The sequence below is a fragment of the Eublepharis macularius genome, chromosome 3 (genome assembly GCF_028583425.1).
Source record: "Eublepharis macularius isolate TG4126 chromosome 3, MPM_Emac_v1.0, whole genome shotgun sequence".
Classification (NCBI taxonomy): Eukaryota; Metazoa; Chordata; class Lepidosauria; order Squamata; family Eublepharidae; genus Eublepharis; species Eublepharis macularius.
This window is the reverse complement of record NC_072792.1, coordinates 180,243,193-180,254,686: the sequence shown is the minus strand read 5'-3', so window position 1 is coordinate 180,254,686 and position 11,494 is coordinate 180,243,193.

Below are 11,494 nucleotides of genomic sequence, written 5' to 3'. Positions count from 1 at the left end.
CACCAATTTTTACAGGGTCCCCTCCCCAAAGCAACAGACGAGGCCAGTGACCTTAAATCAAAGAGTGTTTTTATTCAAAGAGGAAAATGCACACACGCAAGAAGTAATGAACGGTTTGCACAAGCACAGAGTCCTAGGAAATTAGCCAGAGGTTGAAATAGAGTGAGGGATTTGGAGCATAATTACCTATACAGGAAGCAGGGGTAGTCCACAAAGGAAGAGAGCTTCAAACATCCTGCATCTTCAGCCAGGGAGGAGGGCTCAGAAAGAGGGATTCTGAAGGCACTACGCTGGTTGAGCATGTACAATTTGAATGGTGCAAAGCCCTGGTTCTTATAGGGCAAAACGTGTCCTGAGACTGGGGAGCCCCCTCAGCCACTGGAACAAAGACCGTAAAGGTCATCTCCTGGTGTCATGTGTTAACAAGATGTCATACGCCAAACGGGTTCTGTCAGTGCTCCTTGGGAAAGGGGGAAGACCTGGATCTGTTGTGGGTTCTTTGGCTGGTGGGTTGGGATATTTTTAACTAAAGGGTGAGGCAGAACTATTATGGGGAATCTAAGGTTGGTTCCATAAGGCAGACGGGGAGAGCTGAGAAGGTAAGCAAGTCTGGTAGGACCAAGAATGTCTTTCAGGGGAAGGAAGCAGAGAAGAAACAGGACTGTTACTGCATGAGAAGGAGCCCCCTTCCCCCGGCACTAATGCTGGTTGGTCTGAGCCAGCTCATGGCAAAGCACCACTCGGGTTGCAGCGCACTGGATGACTGTCCTAAATCTACCCTTGCCCCAAATCTGTGTGGAAACAATGTCATAAGCGTTCCTACCAAGTATCCAGAGAAAAACAGGGGGGTTGCAATGAGGAAATCAGAAGGTGATTGAGGCTTGGAAGAGCAGCTGTGAGGGAGCTAGAGAAGATCCTTAAAGATAAATAAGTGGGTTCTAGATCAAATCAAGCCTGAATTCTCCCTAGAAGCTAAAAAGACAAAACTGAGGCTCTCGTACTTTGGTCACATTATGAGAAGACTTTTTCTGGTGGGTAGTTGTGTTGGTCTGTAATAGAAGAACAAGATTCTGGTCCAGTAGCACCTTAAAGACTGACAGGATTTCTAGGGTATGAACTTTTGAGATTCTCTGACTCAGGGCCAAGCTACAAGTGACGAATGACACTTGAACAGCAAATGTATTTCTCCCTGTTCACTTGCCCTCCACTCAGTCCACTTGCCGTTCAAGTGTCATTCGTCATGTGTAGCTTGGCCCTGTATTTCTCCCTGTTCACTTGCCCTCCACTAAATCCACTTGCCGTTCAAGTGTCATTCATCATGTGTAGCTTGGCCCTGCATTTCTCCCTGTTCACTTGCCCTCCACTCAATCCACTTGCCGTTCAAGTGTCATTCATCATGTGTAGCTTGGCCCTGCATTTCTCCCTGTTCACTTGCCCTCCACTAAATCCACTTGCCGTTCAAGTGTCATTCATCATGTGTAGCTTGGCTCTCAGACTTATACCCTGGAAATCTAGTTGGTCTTTAAGGTGCTACTGGACCTGAATCTTGCTACTCTGATCAGAGTGTCTGACAAAAACCTTGGCAACTCATAGTCAGTTCTCCAGTCAGCTATGAAATCCGCTGGTTGAACTTGGGCCAGTTTTTCTTCTTCAGCCTAACCTACCTTGTGGGGTTGTTGTGGTGAGAAAATGGGGGCCGGGGAAGAAGAGAACAACACACAGAATTCTGAACTCCTTAGAGGAAGTGGGGTGGTTGGAGGATAAGAATGCATGGATCAATGTACATGAGACGCTGTCCGCCTTTTTCCCCCTGAAGAGGTGCCACGTCAAAATGAGTTGGGTTTTCCATCTGACAGAGAGCAACATTTCTAAGTTGCTTTTATTGGGGGTCCATCTGGCTGCGAACACAGCTGCCGATGTGGAGGCACAGCAGAAAATGGGATGGATCCGTCCCATACCGCCTTGTTGATCTCACAAGCCATTAGGCCTGCAGGAAAAAAATAACAAAGCCTCGCTCTTGATCTGTTTGCCATTGTTAGACTCTGGCACTACACAGACCTTGAATATCCAGCTCATAAAAAACTCTTCCGAGCCCTGCAGGCAGCTGTTAAAACATACGCCTGATGAAATGGACTGTTGCATCTGGAGATGCCAGCAGCATCTTAATCACCGCAGGACGGATTTCATCCTTAAAGCCTAGGGAAATTAAACGGCAGGCGGCAAATCCCTCGGATACTGCTTCCCGCAATGCTCCAAAACAGTCGCTCCAAAACTCCGTGCAGGCACTTGTGAATGTGCCGCCATGGTGCCCTATAGGAAAGGATTAAAACAAATTGTTAAAGAATGTTGGGTCCTTCCTGGCCGTGAATGCTGCCCGCTGTGTCTCTGCGTCCTCCACTTCTCAGGTTTTATCTCCTCCCAGTCAGTTGGAGGGTGATAATTCTGCCAAATCTCTTCATTGGATAGGCTTGGACCAGTCATTTGATCATTCCCAGAGCAGAACTGCTGCAGTAGAATGAACAGCCTTTGGAGGAGGTTGTCTGTTGTGTCTCTCCATGAATCCTGCGTACAGATTTGTCACCTGCCCATTAAGAGGCATGGGCAGACCTAAAAATGGCTCTCATAGAAATACAAGGCAGGGTAGGCATAATTTTTAATTGCTTGGGCCTGGTAGGGAATTGAGAAACTGAAGAGCAAGAGAAAAAAATGGCCTCCATAGCAATGCTCTAGGAATTTCCCCTAATCCTTATGGTTTACTATAGAGTTCAAGGGAAATTCCTAGAGTATCACCCAGAAGTGACAGCGCGTCCTCTCTAAACTGCACTCTCCCCTTGCACTGCTCCCCAAATCTCTCTGCATTTGCTTAGACAGTGCTGGGAATGCTACCTGGAGTGCCTTGTATTTCTATGTGAGCCATTTTTAGGTCTGCCCATGCCTCTTAATGGGAAGGTGACAAATCTGTACGCATGATTCATGGAGAGACACAACAGACAACCTCCTCCAAACTCTGGAGGCAGTCCAAACACAAGGAGCTGGCCACTCTGAAGTTGAGTAGTTCTTTCTCACACACTCTAAGCAGGGCCCTCAGGTTGGATGGATAGCTCTGCCTGGCGGGCCGCAAAATTCCTTTAGTTGCTTTTTGGAAGGACCTCCTGTTGGCATGCGTGCCTCCTGCGTCTGCGCATGCACACAGAAAAGCATGACAGGAAGTCAACACTCAGGGCCAAGCTACACATGACGAATGACACTTGAACGGCAAGTGGATTGAGTGGAGGGCAAGTGAACAGGGAGAAATACACTTGCCGTTCAAGTGTCATTCGTCATGTGTAGCTTGGCCCTCAGTAGCAGAGAGGATTCTTCCATGGCTGTGATCATTTTGTAGAGAGGGGAAATTGACAAAGCCTTCCGATCTCTTTTAAAACTCAGCTTCCCGGCTAACATTGCGACTCCCTTCACGTGCTCCTCCTCATGTAATTCATCTCTTGTAGCTTGGCTCTGAGTCTCCCCATTTTCCTGATCTCATGCGCAAGGAGGCCAGGGCCCCAAAAGGCTGAGGAACATTGTTCTAGGCAATATATACCCCAGTTCCTTTTGTTGTTGGGTTTGCTTTGGGAGAAAAAAAAATCCTTTATCAAGCGTCGCTTTGCTCTGAGCCCATTGCAGTGTCTGGTTTCCCATCGGATACTAACAAATGGGAGCCCTCGACCTGTGTAAACACACTGTCTTTTATCCAAAACATACTTTAAAAAAAAACCCTTCCAAGAGATCCTCTATGGAGATCCTCCATGCTTAATGTAAAAACCTTCCTTCCTTGTGAATCTTTGCGAGCAGTAACTAAATCATTGGGGATGAGAACGAGGCGATAACCAGAAATGGTAACACTAATTTATTGGGCTGAAGTTATCTCGATCCAAGGAGGGGAGGAGAATATTGCTGAATGTATCTTGCGCTCCTGACAAGACACCGAGTTCTAATGCAAGATGACATTGAACAGACGCAAGCCATTAAGCAATGGAACCTGTAGATACACTTACTCCTGTCAGGGCAAAGCCTGGTTGAAAACGTCAGTCCTTTAAGAGAAGAGCCGTGAGAAGATGACGCTCTTTAGCTTTATTACTCTAATCTATTCTCCTGTCAGGCCCTGGATGCCGGGATGATAAATATGGAGATCGCCTTAGCTCAGTTTCTGGCATGGTTCCTAACATAACCCCAAGACTGGTGCTGTTCTTTCACAAAAGCCACCTGCTCCCAAACCTCGGCAGAACCCAACTACACAATCCGTGGAATCACCCGGTGGAGTCCTTGCAGGACTGTACCACTTCCGGCTGCCTAGCAGGGAGTCACCTTTTTAATGCTTCCTGTGTAGAAAAATATTACCCCATTATAAAAGCTAGCAAAACACGAGTTCTTTCCTGGCCTTCTCTTTGACTTGTTAGTTCTTTGTGTATTTATGTGTGTGCGTGCGTGCGCACGCATGTATGTGTAGAACTAACATGTCTGAGAGAAGGCTAGGAGAGAATATATATCAGCATTCAAGTCTCGATTTCTTCCACCTGATTCTGAAATGGTACAGTCCAACAAGAACAGGGCTGTACCACTTATTTACAAAATTCTGTTGATTCTGTAGTTTGGCTCAAAGGTTATATTCTCATCCCATCTCTGGTTCGATCAAGATTGCTCCTCTGTCGGGAACTTACTACCCACCTTCCCATCCAACAACACAGCACAACGGCTCCCCCCACTGTAGGGCTTTCCATCAATATTTTCTAGGGTTGCCATCTCTGGGTTTGGGAAATTCCTGGAGATTTTGAGGAGAAGGAGAGGACCTCAGTGGGGTGTAATGCTATAGAGTTCTTCCTCCATCAATTCTACAGGGAAACTGATCTCTGTTGTCTGGAGATCAGCTGCAATTCTGGGAGATCTTCACTCCCACCTGGAGATTGGCAGCCCTACCGTAGGGTTAAAAATCGTAACCACAAACACTGGGGGAAGAGGGACAAGATGGAAAGATGGCAGAAATGGAACCTGGTGGATATCCACTGGAAGGAAGTTCCTCATGAGGGTGCAACCACAGAAAAGTCCCTTCCACCATTGCCCAATCACTGAAGTTCCGCAGAAGGGAAGGGCGTTTGAAGATTTGAATGGATAGGCAGCTTCCTACAGGGAAGACTGTCTTCACGGCTGACACACATTCAATTTGTGGCAGTCGAAAAGAGCAAGAGTCCAGTAATACCTATAAGACTAACAAAATTCGAGGTAGGGTATGAGCTTTCGTGAGTCACAGCTCACTTCTTCAATTTTTCAATTTGTGGTGTGACAGTCTCCATCAAAAACGAGAATTGGTTTCCAGGTAAAAGTTTGGTTTTTCTTTGAAAATTAACTTCTTGCTTCTTTGAATATGTGTAAGTTGAAGACACTAAGAAGCAATTTCAAGAGAGGTTGGCCCACTTCTTCAGTGGGCAGGTGAATCTGCCTACTACATTTTTATCCTATCCAGGGGTCATTTCGTAGAAAAAGAGCTGCAGGAACTCATTAGCATAACTCATTAGTATAACTCATTAGCATATGCCACACCCCTTGACGTCACCGGAAGTGTGTCATTAGCATGACTGGTTTGCATATGCCACACCGGGCCCTGACATCATCTATCCTGGATGTTTTGGCCCCAATCCAGGCCGCAATGGACCCAAAATGGCCGAAAATCAGGTGGGTGGGGCCACCTGACATGTGACCTCTTTGGAGAACTACCGGAACTGAGTTCCTGTGCGTTCCCCCTCAAAATGAGCCCCGATTCTATCTATTGCCCAAGGAGCTCAAGGCAGGTTATAGGGTTCTCCTCTGCTAAATTTTATCCTCACAACAATCTTGCAGTGTAGGTATGTCCCAGGGAAGAGAAAGAATGACTGATCCAGGATCACCCAACGAGCTTCAAAGCAGAATGGAGATTTGAACCTAGTTGGGGGAGATGACATTTTAATAGTGCTAAGTAGAGTTATATCCTTCTAAACCAGGGGTCCCCAATCTTTTTGAGCCTATGAGCACCTTTGGAAAGCTAAACAATGCGGCGGACGCAACTCAAAATGGCTGCTGCAGGAGGAAGAGCCAGCCACAAAATGGCTACTATACCTTACCTTCAGTCACACACTGAAGATCTTTGAGCTGTGGTGGCAGCTGCAATTTTTTTAAAAAATCTGCATAGTCCATCAATGTTCCAACAGCCTTTGCTGGGCAAAGAACCACCTGGCCGTGCCCACTTTCTAAAAACACTTGGCGGATGCCGGAAAAGGTGTTGGTGAGCACCATGTTGAGAACCCCTGATCTAAACCCACTGGTATCAATGGATTTAGAAGATATAACTCTGTTAAGGACTGAAATGTCAGTAACCCTCTAGAAACACACACACACCCCAGCCAAGCTGGTCAGAGATTGGACCCCCAGCCGTGATGTCATGTCCTATTGGCTGGAGAAAGCCTAGAAAAGTCATGCCTCTACTAGTGAGAAAGGCTGGCTGGGGCCTTGGGCATACCAGATGGGACAGCAACCCTCTCAATGCATGTCGGGTCAAATGTCTCAACAGGGCATCACTTTTATTGAAACAAAAGCAAATTCTGTAAGAAGGGCGAGAAGATGGATTTTTTAAGAAGGCGAGAAGATGGATAAAAATACATGAAGAGATACAAAAGATATTAAAGTTTCGCTTTGAGCTGAATCCTAAAAGTATGTTATTAAATATCTTACTGAGGGCCTAGCTACACATGACAAATGACACTTGAACGGCAAGTGTATTTCTCCCTGTTCACTTGCCCTCCACTCAATCCACTTGCCATTCAAGTGTCATTCGTCATGTGTAGCTTGGTCCTGAATCATATCACAAAAGCACATGGTGAACTTTTTAAGTATATGGCGACAGCTGCGAGAGTTGCATATGCTGCAGAATGGAAGACTGAATCTGGTCCAGATGTGATTGAATGGACAAATAAATTATATGAATATGTGTCTATGGCTAAATTCTTATATGCACAACAGACCAATGCAGGAATTCCAGGAAAAATGGAAAGATTTCTTTAATTATGTAGCTGGAAATTAAGAAAAACCAAGAATAGTTAGTATGGATATAGATCAATTATAAAATCATGATTTCAAAAATGTTGAATATAAAAGGTGATGTATATGACTGAATATAGAATGTTGAGTATAAAATATTGGGTATGGAGGGAGGTAAAAAGGTAAAGGTAGTCCCCTGTGCACGCACCGAGTCATTACTGACCCATGGGGGACGTTGCATCACAACGTTTTCTTGGCAGACTTTTTGTTACGGGGTGGTTTGCCATTGCCGTCCCCAGTCACCTACACTTTACCCCCAGGAAACTGGGTACTCATTTTACCAACCTCGGAAGGAGGGAAGGCAGAGTCATCCTTGAGTTGGCTACCTGAACCCGGCTTTTGCCAGGATCGAGGTCATGAACAGAGCTTGGACTGCAGTACTGAAATTTAGCTGTGTTGTTATATATTTTGCTTATATTTTTGTTGTAGCTTTAATCTATTATTCTGTACTCTCTTTAAGGTTCTTTTTGTACTTTCAATTGTCTTTTTTCTTCTTTTAAATAAAGTCATAATAAAAAAAATTAAAAGAAAATTATGGATCGCCCATCAACTGAACTATGTACCAAGCCTATCAACAGGGGGAAAATAATTATCTGAACAGATCTTAAATACATGAGTGGAATTAGAGATTCTGTCCCTTGCCCAGCAATGTTACTACATTGAGTTCTATAGTCAGTGCCGTACAATTCTGAAATATTCAAGTGGTGAGTCTCTGTCGCTTCCCACGGGAGAATCTCTGACAAGTTGACAGCTCTTCAGTTTCCTGACAGTCAGCCAAAAAGAAAAACAGGTTCTAATCTCCTGCTCATCCCTTTATCTTCTGACACACCCCCTTCCCTGTCTCTGGAGTTGTTCATCCTTCTCAGCGCTTGCACCCTTCGGAGCGTTTTGATCCCATTTAATCCAATTTTATATCCATGCTAAAATATGAAATATGTTTTATGGAATCAAGAGTCCCTTTGAGGAAAGGAGCAAACAGGGAGGGGGAGAATGCACATCACAGCAGCCACGGCAAACGTCTGAGACTGTAAATCAGGAGGAAACGCGCTTATCTTGGCTAGCTGACACCTGGGCAAGATGAGTGAAGTTGCTGTCTTTCCTGGGAAAAGATCGGTCGTGGTGAACAAGGAGAAGGCACAGGGAAATCTCCAGTGTTAGGTCCACTCTGAGGGTCTTATCCCTATCTGCTGGGCCTCAAACCTGGTGGCTTATACGGTCTTCTGTAAAATGCACAGCTACTTATTCTCTGAAGACGTGGGCTCTCTCAGCTATAGCATTACAAGAACAACAACAAAAAAAGAGGAGCAGGAATGCTTTGGGAGCAGGAATCTTCCGTTCTTAAGTAGCAGCAAGGTCTCTGTTCCATCGGATCAGCAAGGTCTGACTTCATAGGGCCAAGCTACACATGACGAATGACACTTGAACGGCAAGTGTATTTCTCCCTGTTCACTTGCCCTCCGCTCAATCCACTTGCTGCTCAAGTGTCATTCGTCATGTGTAGCTTGGCCCAGAGTCAACCTTACACATTCAGCACTCCGCCACAATGAATGCAGCTCTGCCCATAGTCGGAAGAAGTGCAGGGAGTTGTGTCCACAAAAGGCATTATTCACACAAGACTCCACGAAAGCCTCTCGAGAAGAAAATTTTTTTATGTGTTGGGGAAATTTCTTTCTTTTCTTTTTTTAAAATTTAAAACCATTATTTTACTAGTTTAATTTATGTAACAAATATTTTATATTATTTGCATTACAAAGTCACATTTTAAAAATGGCATTAAATTAAGTCTGTTTAGCAGTTTAAATAATTTACCCAGTAGTTCAAAACAGTGGTCACTCATTTGTTATCCAAAAAACCCTCTCAGAACTGTAGAAGATTTGTCCAATAGATTTTTTCAAGTTCAATACAATTTTATTACGATTATTTTTTAAGTTTAGACTTAGTTGGAACTAATAAATGTGGAGATATTTTTGTCAAACGCTACCTGTTTCCCACAAGGTGGGAAATTAAGACCTTACAAGTATATTCAAGAAGAAAATAAGTGTTGGAGAAATTTCTATGCCATTTTTCCTGATCAAAACAAATTGTAAAATTATTAAACACAACATTTAAAACATAAAACATGGACCACCTTACAATAGGGATCCCAGATGCCCACCTGCTTGCTCACCGGTCTCTGGTGACTGGCAGAAAGTTTCCAGCTGCCCAGAGATCGCTTGCCAGCGGCGGGCACCCCGAGAACACAAGGAGAACACATGCTCCAAGCAGATGCGATTACATCACTTCTGGGAGCAACAGCATCACATTAGTTCCAGGAGCACATGTGCACAAAGCGCGCACAAGAAGAGGAGAGTGCCAGTAAGTACTAAGTCCCCTCCCCATCTCCCAGCGGGTGAGTATAGGGATCTGGGAACCCTACCTTACAAAGATCTTAAACACTTCTCAGGCTAAAATGCTTCCCAGGCTAAGGCCGTTTCCACACGTCCTTAAAGGGACGGCCCACTCACTGAATGCAGGCGGCTTTTCCATTTCACTCCAGGCGTCTCCGTTTTCAAAACGGTAGCAAGCGGTTTGGCTTCCATTTTTTTGGTGCCTTTTTGGGGACTGCGGGAAAGTGCATTCTCAGAAAAGGCACCGAAGAAACGGAAGCCAAACTGCCTGCTACTGTTTTGAAAACGTAGACGTCTGGAGTGAAATGGAAAAGCCGCCCGCATTCGGTGAGCGGGCCGTCCCTTTAAGGACATGTGGAAACGGGCTAAAACAGACTATCAAATAGTGTTTAAAAACAACAACCCTCTAAGGTAGGGACAGACCTTCTCCAGTCAACATGTCATCATGACATCACAGTGGAGGGTTCAATCTCTGAATTTTGCAACTGCGTAAGATACAGTTCTCTGGCTATCCTCTAAAAGATATACCCAAAGGGTTTCAGGACTAAAATCCATATAATACTCTAAAGGTTTAAATTTATAGAGTAGTGGGATAATTAATTGTATCCTTTCTTCTTGATAGAATTCACAGTGCAAAAATATGTGTGTGATATTTTCGACCCCTTTATTTGAACAGGGACAACAATGCCACTGCAAAGGCAGACGGGAGAATCTCCCGTACAAAACTGCATCAACTCGTGCTCTAGAGAAGGCCCATCTACATCTTTCGTTTGTAATGTCCGAAAGATATGAGGATATGGTGTAACTCAGTCCTTTTTTAAAGCTCTTATAGCTTAGAGGGAGCATTGCCTCATCATTTTGGGACTTTATATAATTAGTCTTTGGGTGATTAAAGCTTTTGCTTTGTTGAGTCCCATATCAAACAGGGCTACTGGGTCTAAGCCAATCAATTTAATTTTATCAGCTATTTTTGAGCACCACGTAGGATAAGGGTCAGAAGCTAACAACAAGGGAATTATACCCTTTGGATCGTAAGCCGAGTAACACCATCTACATCCACTGATGTCAATGGGTGTAGAAGGATGAAACTCTCTTAGGATTACAGTGTTAGAGTCTCATCTTAGAACTGGAGAGTGGGTGGGAACTTGATTCTAATCCCCATTCTGCTTTGAAGCTCATTAGGCAATATTGGGCCAGACAGTCTTTTTCTCACCTCAGATGGACCTACCCTGCAGGATTGGTATGGGGATAAACTGGAGGAGGAGAAAATGACATAAACTGCCTCAATCTCCTTATACGAAGGGTAGGATACAGATATAGCAGACAGATTAATGCACACCTAGAAAAAGTGGGCCATTCTCCACGCGATGTTGATCCTTTGAACGGCCTGCCGGAGAAAATCAGGAAAGCTCCTACTCTCCTGGCTTTCCACAAACTACGGAAATCTGAATTATTCAGGAAGGATTTCTACTCAGATTGCAGGGCTGTGTCATAAGAACCGGCTCCAAGAGATGCATCGGTAGGGACAAGGACTATACACTAGGCTGTTGGGTACTGTCTGCTGATGTTGATATGCTCCTACTGGCTAGTTTGACATTGCTGAAGATGTCTTGTTAATTATTTATGCCTTAACTCAGAAAGGTTTCATCTCTGTGTTCGGCTTTCTGCTAGTTTTCAAATTTGCAGCCGCCGTACCCTGTAGCATCTGTTTTCATTGAATGTTCCACATGTTGATTATATTGTAATTTCGCTCTGTGACTGTCCTGGTGATTCTTTATGTTGTATTCATTGGCAGTATGTAATCCGCCTTGGATCTCAGTGAGAAAGGCGGACTAGAAATAAACAACGATAATAATAATTGGGGTGTATATCTGGTGATAGATCAAGACAGGTAGCCGCGTTAGTCTGTCTATCGCAGCAGAAAAGAGCAACAGTCCAGTAACACCTGTAAGACTAACAAAATTTGTGGTCAGGTATGAGCTTTTGTGAGTCACAGCTCACTT